At 45.5% G+C, this 18,802-nt stretch overlaps 1 pseudogene; it reads left to right on the forward strand.

Annotated features, from left to right (window-relative positions):
* The first annotated feature begins 17,152 nt into the window (after positions 1 to 17,152).
* Positions 17,153 to 18,218, forward strand: LOC144891048 (intraflagellar transport protein 74 homolog; annotated as a pseudogene).
* The last annotated feature ends 584 nt before the right edge of the window (positions 18,219 to 18,802 follow it).

Genomic DNA, 18,802 nt, shown 5'->3' on the forward strand with positions numbered 1-18,802 from the left:
CCTGCAACATATTTGTTAATCTCGCACACCTATATTGGCATATTGGTGTCAGTAGTACTCACTGGGTGCATATAAATGGATGAGCAACAGTTAAGGGGGTGTAAAAACACTTACTTGGATATTTTCTACAAAAGTAGGGGTTTCAATAAGTGGTAGCTGTACACATGGGATTCATCAAATTAAGTTTTGGAGTTCAAACAAAGTCACTGGTTAACAGATGGGAATGGATAGTAAATAAATTCTTCGATGCTGGGTAAATGAAGTGAGATATTACAAAGACTTATAAGAGCTATTGTTCTTCCTTGCAGCAGTGGGAGAAAATTTAGATCCAACATAATGAATCTATAAATGAATGTGATAGGGATAATATCCTCAATTTGTACTAATTATTTGATTGTGGGTAAAGGAATTAATTTATCGTAGTGGATTGTTAACAAGCAGCCTGAAATGTCCTGAGAGTGTGCATCCATGTAATCAGAAATCCCAGATTTGTTTTTTACAAACAACATTTTGGTAGACGTCTTATGTGGACGAATACTTGCTTGGTAGATAAAAACGGTACTGCATGTTGGCAGCCACTTCGGTGGCCATTTAGACCGAACAAATTGGGAGAAACTGTAATTGAATATGTAATTTACAGATGAGTATTTGGGAAGTAAAAAGGGAATGTATTGATTTGGGAGACATTTTTCGAAGGTTTATTAAAGTGTTGCAATATGACATTTGGCAAGGAAAATTATTGGATGGGAAAATTAGATCTGTTTATAAAATGAGTTTGTTGACCCATTGAAGTTAATTCTTGGAATTGTTGTTTAATTCGCATTTTGAGTTCAAATTGCAAATAGTTTGGTAGAGCTTTGGTTAAAACCTTTGATTGCAGTGTTTTGGAACAAATTGATAAACCATAGGAGGTTGATAAGAATAGAAACAAATATGGATCTAAAATAGAAAGATTTTTATGATGATATGAATAATACCGAGATTAAAAGAATGAATCAAGTGATGTTGCAAATGAATACAGTAGAGTTAAGATAAGGGCATAACAAAAATGTTGTGAATTGTGTCAACCAGTGAACTTCTATCACCACAAGTTACACACTGTTTGAAAGAAGAAAAAAACAAACAAAAAAAACAGTGGGGTGGAATTATGATAATAATACATTATGCTTAATTTGTTGGTTTGCAAAATTTGTTGGGAATTAGATATTCCTGTTTGTGATTGTAATCATATACACTCGTTATAAATGCATTTATTTTCTGTGAGTAGTGTTAAAATAACTGCATGAGTTTTCATTTTCAAACCATATTGATTTGAAAGCAATTTTAAATGCTATTCTTTAGTAATAATTAGTTTAGTAATAAAATAAATACCTGATTGAATATTATTTGTGTGACGCATATAAATGAATATGACTTTTTTGAATGTTTTAAGGAAAAACAACAAATTGTTGAATGTGAAACTGTCGGAAGATATACATGATTATGCTGATTTCATGGTAAGATGTACCCTATCTGATTCAGTGTGTGTGGAAAGCAGATTCAGATGTGTCTGAGTAAAAGGATAAGACGAGATCACATTTTGAAGGGAGTGCTAATGGAATTGGGAAGAAGTTCGAGAAAGAAAATTTGTGGCTAAAAATGAAGTTAATCTTGGCATACACCCTCCTTCTCAAAGAATGATGAAGACAAACTCCTTTGGAAGATTGGAGATGGATGCTTACCTTCACCAAGGAAAATTTATGTGACCATTTGCCTGGATCACACTGAAACATATAAAAGAAAGGCGATCACTTACTCTTGTTCGAAGGCTTTGAACATTCATCACATCAGCAATTGCAGGACAACAACATTTTACCTGCAACCTCTGCGAAATGCGGGGACATATGTTATTACTTCACCAACCTCCGGGGAGCCAGCATGGAGCTGCAAGCAAACGGCTGTGCCTTTTCACAACAGCTGTGCACGATTCTGCTGGTTTCTCCTGGTATGGACCATGGATGACCTGAACACCATGGTCCCAACATCATTGTAGATGCATCTGGCATCCCTGTTCCACATCTTGCTGGCCAATCAACGTCACACCAATACTTGCTGCCCACTCATAATGAGGGAGGAGGCAAGTCGACTACAACTGGGCGAAGGCCTTGTTCAGGAATTACTATGGTTTACAGCAAGAGTGGCAAGAATGCTACATGGAGAGCAGGGTCAGTCTATGACTCCGCGCAGTTATTACAACAGCGAAACCCGACACAAAGTAGTGCAGGTGTTATGAAGACATTAGAATGAAAATGTTTCATACCTGAATTCAAACACAAGTGATCAGCCCCTTCCTTTCAAACAAAGAGTCAACATTTGTTTGGAGGCAAACATTTTTGCCAGATGTTGCAGATGCTTTATAAACTTGAAAATGGTGAAGTGAAATTGTTGTGTCTTGGTGATGGTGAAGTGTTGTTTTGCAAAGATATTTGTGATGCAAATGAAATAGATTGAATTAACAATATGGAAGGAGTCAATGACCAACGAAATGTTTTGTGATCAGATTCTTCCAGGATGACGGTGTATGCCTAAGGGAATTGGATTACGAAATTTGTGGTTTGAGTACTTGTATTGATGTTTAGATTAATGGTTAATATAAACAAAAACAAAAAAAATGAGGGATTGTGAAAGTATAAATCTTTACTTGTAATTAGTTATGAGATTGGTGAGTGAGCAGGTGGTTCAAATAATGTCAGGAATGTCAGGAACTTGGACCTCGGAGCATGGAGAAAAGCGAAACCTGGGAGTCCTTTGTTCGCCTTGTCACGGCCCCGGGCTAACACACATTCCTAGGCTCTTACTATTGTTTAAACATCGGGATGCAAATGAAGGGTTGGAGGAACTCCCAGCAGGAGGGGAAAGGATTAAAACTTGCGCAGGAGGGATTAAAAGTTAGCGGAAAGAGGATTAAAAACTTATGTGTATTCGTGCGCTCATAAAACGTGAACAGCGTCCTGGTAGAGGTAGACTTGTCACCAGAACCTTTGTCGAACGAAACGGAACGAGTGCCCATGTGAACAGCGCTGCGCAGAGGCCCGGCTGAAGAAGAAGAACCATCGACTTGAATTACCAATTCGTTTAGCTATTGTAGTTCCTTATTATTTGAAACAAGTGATCTATTAATTATAATAAATCTTTACTTTGTAAAAGCTGTTTCATTCATTGGAGTCTCCTGAGTCTTCTCAACATTCTCCAACACTGCCAAGGTTATTACCACCATTGTTATCGTGGCTGTGGACATCCCTCCCAGCACCAACACTAAGGAGGCACTGTGTACATCCCTCCCAGCACCAACGCTAAGGAGGCACTGTGTACATCCCTCCCAGCACGAATGCTAAGGAGGCACTGTGTACATCCCTCCCTAGCACCAACGCTAAGGAGGCACTGTGTACATCCCTCCCAGCACCAACGCTAAGGAGGCACTGTGTACATCCCTCCCAGCACCAACGCTAAGGAGGCACTGTGTACATCCCTCCCAGCACCAACGCTAAGGAGGCACTGTGTACATCCCTCCCAGCACCAACGCTAAGGAGGCACTGTGTACATCCCTCCCAGCACCAACGCTAAGGAGGCACTGTGTACATCCCTCCCAGCACCAACGCTAAGGAGGCACTGTGTACATCCCTCTCAGCACCAACGCTAAGGAGGCACTGTGTACATCCCTTCCAGCACCAACGCTAAGGAGGCACTGTGTACATCCCTCCCAGCACCAACGCTAAGGAGGCACTGTGTACATCCCTCCCAGCACCAACGCTAAGGAGGCACTGTGTACATCCCTCCCAGCACGAACACTAAGGAGGCACTGTGTACATCCCTCCCAGCACCAACGCTAAGGAGGCACTGTGTACATCCCTTCCAGCACCAACGCTAAGGAGGCACTGTGTACATCCCTCCCAGCACCAACGCTAAGGAGGCACTGTGTCCATCCCTCCCAGCACGAACGCTAAGGAGGCACTGTGTACATCCCTCCCTAGCACCAACGCTAAGGAGGCACTGTGTACATCCCTCCCAGCACCAACGCTAAGGAGGCACTGTGTACATCCCTCCCAGCACCAACGCTAAGGAGGCACTGTGTACATTCCTCCCAGCACCAATGCTAAGGAGGCACTGTGTACATCCCTCCCAGCACCAACGCTAAGGAGGCACTGTGTACATCCCTCCCAGCACCAACGCTAAGGAGGCACTGTGTACATCCCTCCCAGCACCAACGCTAAGGAGGCACTGTGTACATCCCTCTCAGCACCAACGCTAAGGAGGCACTGTGTACATCCCTTCCAGCACCAACGCTAAGGAGGCACTGTGTACATCCCTCCCAGCACCAACGCTAAGGAGGCACTGTGTACATCCCTCCCAGCACCAACGCTAAGGAGGCACTGTGTACATCCCTCCCAGCACGAACACTAAGGAGGCACTGTGTACATCCCTCCCAGCACCAACGCTAAGGAGGCACTGTGTACATCCCTTCCAGCACCAACGCTAAGGAGGCACTGTGTACATCCCTCCCAGCACCAACGCTAAGGAGGCACTGTGTCCATCCCTCCCAGCACGAACGCTAAGGAGGCACTGTGTACATCCCTCCCTAGCACCAACGCTAAGGAGGCACTGTGTACATCCCTCCCAGCACCAACGCTAAGGAGGCACTGTGTACATCCCTCCCAGCACCAACGCTAAGGAGGCACTGTGTACATTCCTCCCAGCACCAATGCTAAGGAGGCACTGTGTACATCCCTTCCAGCACCAACGCTAAGGAGGCACTGTGTGTACTCCATGGAGCCATCAGCGAACTGCAGACTGCACACCCCGACGGCGTTCTAATTGCCGCTGGGGATTTTAACCACGCAAATCTCAAGTCAGATCTCCCTAAATTCTATCAATATGTTAACTTTGCAACAAGAGGGGTGAACACATTGGACCTAGTTTACACAAACATTGGCGATGCATACAAAGCTGTACCCCGTCCCCACCTTGGCTACTCAGACCACATCTCTGTTATGCTAATCCCAGCGTACGGACCGTTGCTTAAACGTTCCAAGCCGGTTCTGAAATAGATCAGAGTGTGGCCAGTAGGAGCTACCTCAGCATTACAGGACTGTTTCGACCACACAGACTGGAGCATGTTCAAGGAGGCTGCTACCTATGGTCATCTGACTAACCTGGAGGAGTATGCGGCATCTGTGACTGGTTACATCAGTAAGTGCATTGATGACATCACCGTCTCCAAGTCCATCATTACACGAACCAACAAGAAGCCATGGATGATTACAGAGGTCCGTGTGCTGCTGAAAACCCGTGATGCTGCCTTCAAATCAGGTGAGAAGGCAGCCCTCAGAACAGCGAGGGCCAACCTGTCCCATGCCATTAGGGAGGCAAAGCGCACGTATGCACGGAAAATCCATGGCTATTTCCAAGACATCAGAGGCATCAGAGGCATGTGGTTGGGCATTCAGGCCATTACCGATTACAAGACCACACCACATGTCTGCAATAGTGATGCCTCCCTCCCGGATGTGCTGAATGACTTCTATGCACGGTTTGATGCATTGAACGACATGCCCGCGAGGAAGACCACCCTCCTCCCGATGATCAGGTGCTCTGTCTGTCCACAGCTGATGTTAGGAGAACCCTATCTAGAGTCAACCCACGCAGGGCTGCTGGACCTGACAATATACCTGGTCGTGTGTTCAGGGAATGTGCAGACCACCGAGCAGACGTCCTCACTGACATCTTCAACATTTCCCTGAGCCAGGCGGTTGTCCCTGCATGCTTTAAGGCCACCACCATCATACCAGTGCCAAAGAAGTCAACAGTGTCCTGCCTTAATGACTATCGTCATGTGGCACTCACATCAATTACAGACTTGGCATTTGATATGGAATTTTTATTTGTGGGGGTGAACTTACTTTTCAAGATGACTTAGAACCAAAAGTTCATTGGAATTATGTTGAAATTATTCTAGATTTTGTTAACGTGACTTTTAAAAGAAACAAAAACCACATTTGACATTTTGAAGCAAATAAATTGATCCTTGAAAGTGATGTAAACTGATATCGAACTCAATTCACGGACAGTACTGTGTTAAACTTCTGTACGTTTTCCAGAAGTATCTCTTTATTTTGCACATTAGCCAAAAAAAATTTCAACAAAAAACACAAGTTAAATTACGACTGGGATTATGGACAGTAAAATTACAGTTCAGTACGTGTAACCCCCACGAGCATTCAGGAGAGCACGTACACGTCGAGGCATGCTGTTCACGAGATTTGCCAAGGTTTGGATAGGAATCGCTTGCCATGCAGTGACAATAGTCTGCTGCAATTCACGCACAGAGGTCGGCTGCTGGTCCAAGTTGTCGATTTGATGCGTTAATTCTGCCCACAAGTTCTCTATCGGATTCATATCCGGGGACATGGCAGGCCACTCCATATGCTCTACACCACGGTCAGCACGAAAGCGAAAGCGTTGGAGCGAGCACGATGAGGCCATGCATTGTCATCTTGGAAGACAAAGTTTCCTCGAAAGGCTGCACGAGCAAATGGAAGCAATGTTTCTTCCAGAATGACCCTGTACTTCCAGGTCAGTTTTGCCCCCTGCATGAAAAGCAGCCCAAACGGTCACCCCACCACCTCCAGCTTGGACTCTTGGCACTATACAATCTTCGTTGTGGGCTTCATTCACTTGTCTGCGCACTCGGACGCGGCCATCTTGACGATAGACCAGAAATCTAGACTCGTCACTGAAGGTCACGTGATTCCAGTGTCCTGGCTGCCATAGACGGTGCTCTCTGGCCCACTGCAATCGGCGCTGGCTGTGTTGTCTGATCAGGCGTGGCTTTCTCAGGGGACGCCTGGCACGATAGCCTGCTTGGACCAGTCGTTGGTTGACTAGCCTTCTGGATACAGGCACATTTGTCAGTTGCTGCCACTCAGCCCTAAGCCGATTAGCTGACTTGGTACGGCCATTGCGGACTAACCGGTGCAGCTGGCGATCATCTCTCCTTGTGGTTCTGCGTGGACGTCCTGGCCTCGGTATTGGAGTACGGACACCCCTCTGAGCATTTCGTTTCAGGATCTTTGACACCTGACCTTGAGTGATGCCATACTGCTGAGCAATAGCACGCTGTGTCATGCCAGAATTTCGTAAAGCCACAACTCCATGACAAACAGCATTGTCGTGTTGACGGACCATCTCCAGAGGAAGCGGCAATAACTTTTGTAGACGTGCAGCAGTTGGTTTCCACTAATACAGAACGCAACAACCCTTATATACCCGATTGTGAAGCCAATCGTCAAATGTACCTGTCCTTACATTTTGTCACGCCACCTGTGATATAATCCTGTTATTGACTTCTTGCTGCGAAAGACAATCAGTGACATGGTTCTTTCAACAAAGACATCACCGAAGGGTAAAAGAAACTCGCCAGATTGATATACTGAGTTCAGAAAGTAAACCTAAGTCAAGAAAAAAAAATATTCCATATTAAATGCCAAGTCTGTATTATAAAGTGCCTCGAGAGGCGAGTCGTGGACCACATGAAAACCAGACTCCCCACCTCACGAGACCCCCTCCAGTTTGCATATCATCCTAACCAGTCTACTGAGGATGTCATCTCCTCTGCCTTTCATTTGGCCCTGTCTCACCTGGAAAACAAAAACACTTATGTAAGAATGTTGTTTATTGATTTCAGTTCAGCATTTAACACAATTATCCCCCAGAAGTTGAGCCTGTTGGGCTTGGCACCTCCCTCTGTAATTGGATCCTTGACTTCCTGACAGAGAGACCTCAGACAGTCCGAATCGGAAATAACATCTCAGACATCACCACACTGAGCACCGGTGCCCCCCAGGGCTGTGTGCTCAGTCCACTGCTGCTCACATTGGTAACTCATGAGGCGTCATGACTGTTCTGCCAAGGACAGTTCAAATCAAGTCATCAAGTTTACTAAATGACACGACAGTGGTGGGTCTCATCAGCAGCAATGATGAGTCAGCGTACAGAGAGGAGGTGGAGCAGCTAGCAGTCTGGTGTAGTAACAATAATCCGTCTCTTAATGTGGATAAAACAAAAGAGATGATTGTGGATTTCAGGAAGGCCCCCGCTCACCACTCCCCACTGTACATCAACGGTTCCACCATGGAGACAGTTAGGAGCACCAAGTTTCTTGGTGTGCACATCACAAGTGACCTCAAATGGTCCCAGACATACAGTAGATGGTTTGAGACGATATGAGCACAGAGACTGTATAAACGAACGCAGGAGGAATGTTTTTCATTCCGATGGAATGAAAACATTCCAGGACAATGACAAAGTGTGATTTCAGTTTCAGCTATTTCAATGAAAAACCTTGGTGGTGTCATGAAAAAAACAGTCAGGGACACAGAGTACATATAACAACATGACAAAATTAATTATACTAGGTCCAGTGGTTTGAAAACGGCTGTGTTGTGATAATGAGGTGGCCAATCGCGTGCGGCCATGGCTGGCCGAGGACGGGTTAGAGGGTGACCCAGATGAATGTGAACAATATATTAATCGAGAGCCATTGTGAAAAGTTGCCCCGAAAATATATGGCATTTGCCTTCCTTGCTCAGAGCTGCATGGTTTCGTCAGCTGAAGAGGATCAAAGCTTGTAAATATTTTAATAAAGTGTGCAGTGTTAAGAAAGGATGTAATATTGTCGTGTAATCATGGCAGGTATTTGAGTGCCATTCCAGTTGGTAGATGGAACAAGAGAAAAAGGCTTGTGCTGGTTAATCAAAGGCAGGGTTGCAAATGAGCTCGGATTTGTGGGTCCAATCCCCACCAAACGTGAATGGAGGATATGTTTTCACCTGTTTGTCTGTCTGCAAACAAGACGTCTAAAAGGATATGAAAATAATTGTTTCTTTCTATGACTTTGTAAACTTAGTAGAGTGACATGTTGGTTGGAGGAGGTGGAGAGGCGAGTTATCTCCAATAACTTGGTCCACTGGGAAATGCTGGGTGTCGGTTGTTGGTTGACCTACAGCTACAGAAATTTCTGTGCTTTTTGTGGTTATCTGAAAGATGTTCGATGTTGGAACGCAGGGTGGTGAGCCGCAGCGGTTGTTATGAGTAAGTTGAAGGCCACAGCTCTCCGGAACCTTTGTGTTTAACAGCGTGGTTGGTGGAGTTCTGTGGAAATATGAATCCAATGTTTGATGTATACGCATGGCTGGCGCATGGCTGGCGGACTCCACGCATGGCTGGCGAACTTCCTCTCTCGTCGTAGTCAACGTGTGGCCCTGAATGGGTTTCTCTCATCTCCTCTTCCTGTTCAGGCTGGAGTTCCCCAAGGCAGTGTTCTGGGCCCTGTGCTTTTTCTGGTCTTCATCAATGATCTCTCTGACTCTCTTGAAAATCCTCTCTATCTCTTTGCTGATGACTCCACTCTGTCGCTCCATTCCTCATCCCTCAGATCGCCAGTCTGCAGCCTCCTCACTCTCTGCAGACCTGGACAAAATCACAGACTGGGCAAACAAGTGGAACATGTCTTTCAATCCTGACAAATCTCACACTCTTACGATGTCTCTCCGAAAAGACCGACTGGACAACCCTCCCATCTACTTTCTGAATAATCCTCTCCAAGAAGTTCTGTCACTCAAGCTTTTGGGTCTCACTATCTGCCATGATCTTTCCTGGGAAAACCACATTTCCAAGCTGGCCTCCAAAGCCAGTCACCGACTGGGCATCCTCCGTCGTGCGAAGTCCTTCCTTGGCACACCTGAGCTCCTCACCACATACAAGGCTTTCATCCGCAGCTCAATGGAATACTGCTCTCCCCTCTGGGATGGTGCTCCTGCCTCACACCTAGCTCGTCTTCACGCTGTTGAAACCAAAGCGTTCAGAATCATTGGAATCTCCCGCGATGACGCTATCTCCGAGGGCCTTTCACTTACTCACCGCAGGCAGGTTGGTGGTCTTTCCGTCTTCTACCGACTCCTCTCCGGCCTTGCTCCCCCAGCTCTCTCTGGGCTCTGTCCCCCAAATATTCCTGCAGGTCGCACAAGATCTGCCTGCAACCCTCTTATGGTTAAACTGCCAAAATCAAGGCTCTCTGCTCACCTTCACTCCTTCATTCCTCTTTTCTCCCACCTCTGGAACAAACTCCCTCACTCTCTTCAATCCCACTCCTCCCTCCAGGTCTTTAAAACGGCTGTTCACCACCATCTCTTATCTTCCCCAATCCAAAACCTTGATCTTTTCTACCCCTGCTAATTTCACCCCAAATCCACTTTTTTGAGGTGACTTTTGTCTTCTTTCCTGGAAGTCCTTGGTGTCCTTGCGTTTTATACCTATCCTGCCTCCCCCCAAGCCCTCTGCCTCCCACACATCTCCCGATGTCCCTGCCCTCAAATGTTGTGTTTGTGTGCTCCTCCCCTTCTCTCCCCATCTTGTCGACCGCTCCCATTTTTATATACTTTGTTTACTTGTTTGTTTGATAAATGTTAGCTCTTTCACGAGCCTCGACTCTGTATACAAAAAAAATAAAAAATAAAAATGCTGTATCTGATTGTTTTGAGCACAGGAGGAGTAAGTGCCGAGAAAGTCAGAGTAAGTGGTAAGCAGGTCAGAGGAAGACCCTGAATGAGAGGACAAAGTTCAATAAAATGAAGCATTTGTCAGTGGCAAGTGGATTTGCAAGGCTTGCTGGTAAGGTAGAGGAAAGGTCTTGAAAGTTGATGGTAAGGGCAGCGAAATAAAAAAAAGTGGCTATGGATTGTTGTTTTTGAAGTGATGAGTGTTTGGTTTGCACTGGGGGAAATGCACCAATGGATGGGAAAGTGTTGGATTTTGTTCAACAAAATTGCGCTAGTTTTCCACATGCAGGTCAAGGAAGTAATGGCCGACTCAGCTACAGAACAATGCAATCCTGATCAGAGTTGATTGGGTGTTGGTGAAGAATTGGAAGCGGATCACAGCTCTGCAGCCCAGGTGAACGGGACCCCCATCCGGTACTTTTTGTATCACATCAATGAAATTATTGCTCATCCTCCTGGGGGTTGATAGGGCGTTTCCATCAAATAAAATGCAGATTGGACGAGCGTTAATTCCCAAACAGGTAGCAAATTATTCTGCTGCCAAGGGTCAAGAGATACTAGATACTGTTGTGAAAATGGCAGGTAGATGCCTGTGCTGGTGGCAGTGAACGTGGGGCACAGATGTGAGAATTAATAGCGGAGATAAGTCTCTCCGAATTATACGCTTGTAATGATTAGGGGTGATGACAATGTAATGGTTACCTAGTGTTACCGAGCAATAGGATTAGTCTGAAGAGGAGGAGGAATTGATTGGGTAACAAGAGCAAGCCAATGGAAGAAGTGTGCACGTTACTTTGCACGTTTGACTCGAGGATTCTAGGTCATACGTGCAAAGGAGGATGGAGTTGGTGATTGTGGGCAGAGTATTGCGGGAAGATGCATTCGCTCGGTATTCATGGCAACTGGGAGACGATTTTTTATTTCAGACAATTTTCAGTGTTAGTCAGGGCCCGTAGGGATATTTTGGGGCCGTTTGGTTCAAATTCTTCCAAAAGCACCAAATTTGGCCCAGATGTTGCCCATGCCATACTCTTTCGATTTTTGACGGGCGCCAAGACGGGCGCCCCCCCCCCCCGGGGGCCTCATATTGGCGAAATACTAAATGGCCGCCACCCGGATTAGAGGAAAATCAGTGAAATAACCAAAAGGGTTGGAATCATGTATGATACGACTTTTCAGGGGTTTACGAGGTCGAGGAATCCAATTATGATGTTATTTTGATGATTCGAGGTCAAGGTCAACCCTCAAGGTCATCTTAAAGGTCATTTTTGAGTCAAACATGTCGGTTTTTGAGTTTTTTGTCAAGATTTACGCGAGGTTCACCATTTTATGTTTCTGGCTTGGGTAATCGAACTCTGACCTTATTTTTGACAATTAGAGGAAATATTTACATGTCTATTTCCTAATTTTCAGGCATATGCAGTTCATCAGTCTAATTACAAAGGTACGGATTTTGATGTTTTATGAACTGTATGCCATATCCTTGTGTTTAATTTTTGTGCGATCATGATCCGGGTTCATGTATACATGATTGTATACATGTCATAAATATGACGTCATAGGTCATGTGACCTGACGGCCACATTGGATTTTATGAAAACCTTAAAAATGGATCCCTGCCTTCATTTTTCGATCGATTCATTTTGAACTTTGACCACTTATAGTACGCCATGTGATTGGATGCATATCCTAATTATGACATCATAGGTCAGGTGACATGGCAGGATGGACCGGTATGGTCCCCGGATCATACCGCCCTTGGCGCCCGTCAAAAATCGAAAGAGTATGGCATGGGCAACATCTGCACCAAATTTGATGCTTTTGGAAGAATTTGAACCAAAATATCCCGAAGGGCCCTGACTATGTTTTGATTGGCTGGTCCAAAAGACATGGGATGAGTGTGCCACAGGTATTGATGGGATGAGTGTGCATTTTATCAAGGGATCAATACAGGTTGATTGTTGTTGATGACTACCAGTTGTAATGTGATGTGTTGTGATTTAATGTGTAATATTTTTGCATTCAAAATGATTATTGAGAGATTTAAATATGGTGGTGAAATAATGCAAGTGTACAGTCACGTGAAAAAGTAAGTACACCCCATGTAAAGTTTTGACCTTTTCAACATATTTCAACACACAGCTATTTGATCTTCATTTCAACAATATTGATAGATAAAGGTGATATAATATAACAAATATCATGAAACATTTACATTTTGTAGTCTATTGTATAATTTAAATAAACATAAATGCAAATTTTGCATGTGGAAAAAGTAAGTACACCCCTACATTTATCACTACTTCAAATACCTAAAATTAGAATCAGGTGCACCAGCTCAGGTGCAAATGATTAGAACATCGTTGGAGAGGATCTTGGACGAACATGTCTTATTTAAACCTCAGACATTTAGTTTGCTTTGCTCTTTGTTGTTGAAGTGTGTGGCGTCACCATACCTAGATCAAAAGAGCTCTCTGAGGCCTTCAGAAAGAAGGTTATAGATACCGATGAGTCTGGGAAGGGATTTAAAAAGATCTCCAAACAATTTGAAATCAATCATTCGACTGTCCGGAAGATCATCTACAAGTGGAAAATATTCCAAACAACTGCCAACTTGTTCAGGCCAGGCCGCCCCACCAAGTTCAGCCCGAGAGCAGACCGCAAGATGCTGAAAGAAGTTTCTAAGAACCCCAGAATGTCATCACGGGACCTACAGGTAGCTCTTGCCACTGTTGATGTCAAAGTGCACGAGTCTACCATTAGAAAGAGGCTGCACAAATTTGATCTACATGGGAGGTGTGCCAGGAGGAAGCCTTTACTGTCCAGAAAGAACATCAGGGAAAGACTAAAGTTTGCCATTGAACACGAGGCAAAGCCCAGCACTTCTGGAACAATGTGCTCTAGACAGATGAGTCAAAGGTAGACCTATTTGGCCACAGTACCAGAAGACATGTTTGGTGAAAACCAAAGACAGCATTTGACCACAAGTACCTGATACCAACTGTAAAGCATGGTGGTGGAAATATTATGGTTTGGGGCAGCTTTGCTGCATCAGGGCCTGGGCATAGAATCCACTATTAATTCTTCATTGTACCAGAGGGTGCTTGAGGATAATGTGAGCCCATCTGTCGGAAAGTTGAAGCTCAACCGAAGGTGGACCTTGCAACATGACAATGACCCTAAACATACCAGTAAATCCACCAATGAATGGCTGAAAAGAAAGAAATGGAGGGTTCTGGAATGGACAAGTCAAAGCCCCGATCTATATCCCATCGAGATGTTGTGGGGGATTTGAAACGAGCTGTGCATGCAAGAAACCCTTCAAACATCGCACAGCTGAAAGAATTCTGCGTGGAGGAGTGGGCAAAAATTTCTCCCAGTCGATGTCAGAGACTGGTAGACAGTTATAAGAAACGCCGACTTGAGGTTGTTTCTGCCAAAGGAGGCAATATCACCTATTAGCACCAAGGGTGTACTTACTTTTTCCACATGCGAAATTTGCATTTATGTTTATTTAAATTATACAATGGACTACAAAATGTAAATGTTTCATGATATTTGTTATATTATATCACCTTTTTCTATCAATATTGTTGAAATGAAGATCAAATAGCTGTATGTTCAAATATGTTGAAAAAGTCAAAACTTTACAAGGGGTATAATTACTTTTTCACGTGACTGTATATGAGAAATATGTGCTTCAGACTTAGATTGCAGGAATGAGACAACATTGCGGGGATGGCAGCGATGCAGTATCATGTTTACAAATGTGTGTGTTGAAAAAAGAAGAAGATGTTTCACGATGCAGGGATGCACGGAGCAGGATGGACAAGATGTGGTGAGTTTCTCCTTTCCATTGGCAGGTACAGTGAGATTTTTTTTTTTTTTTTTTGTAGACAGAATCGAGGCGATGTTAAGACAAGATGGCAACGTGAAAGAGCTAACATTTATCACAAAAAAAAATCAAACAGACAAACAAACAAAATATATAAAAAGAGGGAGCGGTGGACAAGATGGGGAGAGAAGGGGAAGCACACAAACACAACATTTGAGAGCAGGGACATCGGGAGATGTGTGGGAGGGGGAGGGCTTGGGGGGAGGAGGCGTGGTAAGGGGGAGGGAGGTGGGAGAAGTATAAAACACAAAGACACCAAGGACTTCCAGGAAAGAAGTTGGTATTTCAAAAAGGTGGATTTGGGTTAAATTAGCGGGGGTAGAAAAAATCAAGGTTTTGGATGGGGGAAGATAAGAGATGGTGGTGAACAGCTGTTTTAAAGACCTGGAGGGATGAGTGGGATTGAAGAGAGTGAGGGAGTTTGTTCCAGAGGCGGGAGAAAAGAGGAATGAAGGAGTGAAGGTGAGCAGAGAGTCTTGATTTTGGCAGTTAAACCATAAGAGGGTTGCAGGCAGATCTTGTGCGACCTGTAGGAATATTTGGGGGACAGAGCCCAGAGAGAGCGGGGTGAGCAAGGCCGGAGAGGAGTCGGTCGAAGACGGAAAGACCACCAACCTGCCTGCGGTGAGTTAGTGAAAGGCCCTCGGAGATAGCTTTATCGCGGGAGATTCCAATGATTCTGAACGCTTTGGTTTCAACAGCGTGAAGACGAGCTAGGTGTGAGGCAGGAGCACCAGCCCAGAGGGGAGAGCAGTACTCCATTAAGCTGTGGATGAAAGCCTTGTATGTGGTGAGGCACGATGGAGGATGCCCAGTCGGCGACTGGCTTTGGAGGCCAGCTTGGAAATGTGGTTTTCCCAGGAAAGATCATGGCAGATAGTGAGACCCAAAGGCTTGAGTGACAGAACTTCTTGGAGAGGATTATTCAGAAAGTGGATGGGAGGGTTGTCCAGTCGGTCTTTTCGGAGAGACATCGTAAGAGTGTGAGATTTGTCAGGATTGAAAGAATGTTCCACTTGTTTGCCCAGTCTGTGATTTTGTCCAGGTCTGCAGAGAGTGAGGAGGCTGCAGACTGCCGATCTGAGGGCTGAGGAATGGAGTGGCAGAGAGTGGAGTCATCAGCAAAGAGATAGAGAGGATTTTCAAGAGAGACAGAGAGATCATTGATGAAGGCCACAAAAAGCACAGGGCCCAGAACACTGCCTTGGGGAACTCCAGCCTGAACAGGAAGAGGAGATGAGAGAAACCCATTCAGGGCCACACGTTGACTGCGACTGGAGAGGAGGTCCGCCAGCCATGCGTGGAGAATTCCATGGATACCAAAGGAGGAGAGTTTGGTGAGCAGAGCGGGGTGCCAGACCGTATCGAAGGCACGTGATATGTCAAGGGAGACAGCACAAATTTCCTGTTTGGCATTGAGGCACTCCATCCATTGTTGAGACAGCAGAAGCAGCATGTTCAGAGTAGAGTGACCTGGTCTGAAACCAAATTGATGATCAGAGATCAACCCATTGGAGAAGAGGAAAGATTTCATATCCGAAGCAATGATGGATTCCATGACTTTGCTGATAATTGGGAGAAGGCTGATTGGTCTGTAGTTGCAAGGATCTGTTTTTGCACCTTTTTTGTGTAAAGCGGTGATGTTGGCTGATTTCCATCAGATGGCAGATGACCTTGAGCAAAAGAGAGGGTGAAGAGAACAGAGAGAGGGAGTGAAAGAGCGGAAGAACAGGATTTTAGGACCCGTTTGCTGATGCCGTAAGGTCCAGTTGCAGAATCAGAGTTGAGGTTTGACAGAAACTTTTCCACCTTGTCAGGAGGAAAGGACACAGAATCCAGGAGCAGCTGTGTACGACTGGGTACGGTGGGTACAGAGAGGGATGGGTTTGGGACACAAGATTTAGAGGCAAACGCAGAGTTGAGGCATTCAGCTTTTTCACGTGCAGAGTCATCAGCTGTGTAGCCATTTGAGGTAAGAGAGGGGATGGAGGGGAAACAAACACCAGAAACAGATTTGACCAGATGCCACCAGGATTTGGAAGAGGGAGACAGATAAGAGAGTTCGGTCTTGAGAACGGAGAGATATTGTTTCCTGGCTCTCCTGAAGGTGGACACACACTTGTTTCCGGCTTTGCGAAAGGAAATGAGATTTCCTTCCGTTGGATTTGCTTTCCAGGAGATGAAGGCAAGTTGTTTCTGGGCAACAGCCTCACCACAAGATTCCATGTACCATGGACGGGAGGAAGGGTATGACACTGATGGTGATTAATGGGTCAATGCTTCAGACCTGCATGTTAGATGCTGTGGTGGAAATGAGAACGACGATTATGTAAAACAGAGTGGCACTTGACTTACTTTTAGTGGTAAAGGGGGGCGTTTCTGAATTTGTTGAAGTTAGATGTGGCAGTTAGATTCCAGACCCGATGCAGGGAGTGTAACTAGCCGTCAAGAAGATGAGGGATATAAATGCCAATTCGGAGAATGGGGAGCAAGGATAGTTCATGGGCCGATGGTTGCCTTGGGCCTCCTCATAATCGATCATCATTGTCATTGGGGGCTGGGAAGTGTTGATCCGTGTGTGTGTCAGTAAATTTGCAATGAAGGTAGGGGGAACACCCCTGTGTGGTCCGGGGTCGGTAGGAAGAGGCACGGGACACCCCCATAGATGCACAAGAGTGACCTTCGACCAGATACCAGTGGTGGCTGCAGATCCGGTTCCAGTCTGGGATGGCCCATCGCTCACTCAAGCGTCACTGGACTTGGCAGACCTCCACAAGCACCATTGTGGTCATCCTTGAGTCGTATGAGCACTCCGATGCCCAATACAGCCAGTCCGCTGACTTCAAGAGAAGTCTCGCTTGGCATGTCCCCCAGCTCCTTCGGGGCTCCTATTGCTGTTGACCACCCTATGACTTGTGAAGACCTTAGCATCAGAAAGCCCTCCTCAAAAGGTCCTCAAAGGCAGAACATGGACAAGTCATATTTTATGAGTCAGTTGAGGAGCAAAATGGCTGAACTTGCTGCCGAAAACAGCAAACTGCAGAGGTCGGTGGAAGCTTTTGACCGAGACAACAGAGTGTACCATGCATACAATAAAATAAATCAAGGACTTTCTGGGTGAGCTGGCTGTTTACAATAGGCTTGTTGACAAACTGAATGTGAATGCGGATATGGAGGACGTCACACAGGATTACGATGTGATAAACGTTCATAATGATCGCAAGGCTGAGGACCTGGATGCTTCATTTAGAGAAGGGCACAAGAAGGAGGCCCAGCTGAAGGAGATGGAAGCAGACATTGAGCGTCAGCAGCCGGTCACCAATGGCTTGGTCTGGACCTTGCCACATGACAAACAGGAGTGGTACTATGAGTTGAAGTCCAGAAATAAACAGCCACAGCAGGAGCTCCAGAACATGCAGCATGACTTAGATGCCTTGACTAAGAAGAAATACAACTTGCAAAGCGAGCTGGTTAACTCCCCCATAAAGCAGGAAACAGTTGCATTGTACGACGCCTGTACGAGAACTCCATTCACCCCTGTACGAGAGCCGCCATCTCCCTATCTCCAAACCCTCTACCCCTTAAACCCGACCCCTTGCCCCGTAATTGAATCTTGCACAGCTGGCACGATTACCCGAATCCAAGAGTTAACTTCACAAACCATGCGCGAACTAAGAACCACTGTGAAGCAAGCTGAAGATTCTGACTCGGGCGAGCGTGAGTGGCGTTGATTAGGTAATGTCGAGCCTGACATCCATTGCCCCTTGCGCGAGCCGGAAGATTTCCCTTGCCCGTGCCGGAAGAGGTGATCGATCATTTGCGAATCCTATGGGAGGAAGCTTTGGGAAAGGTGTCTTAAGTATTATTAAAATGCGTTGCCGATCGCAAGCATATTGTTACGGTTTTTAGAACCTTCACTTTGTAAATTTTAGTAAATGTTCCCTTATAAATGATCCCCTGTAAATATCCCCATTAATTTGCTTTATTAAAGATCACACCCTAGTTTGTCCATGTACAACACATAGAGCACCATAGGACCTCTCTGTAGTTATTTCATTATTATGTGTTTCAGTTAAGGATCTGTTCCCAATAGTTGAATCTGCGTTGCATTAATCAAATAAGATAGGCCCCTTTCAATTTCCCCAATCATCTCACCCGCTCTTCAAAGTGCAGTAGCGGTAGGGCAGCGTTCACTGCCGTTTGCCTTGGGCTGTTTGCTGGCACCAAGCCGCCATTACGCACGCGGTCTCAAGTCGAGGAAAAAGGGGGCGGGACACCAGAACAAGGTGTGGCACGTCAACTCACCATCAGAGGT

This window comes from Myxine glutinosa, chromosome 2, assembly GCF_964187855.1.
Source record: "Myxine glutinosa chromosome 2, kmMyxGlut1.1, whole genome shotgun sequence".
In the NCBI taxonomy this organism is placed as follows: Eukaryota; Metazoa; Chordata; class Myxini; order Myxiniformes; family Myxinidae; genus Myxine; species Myxine glutinosa.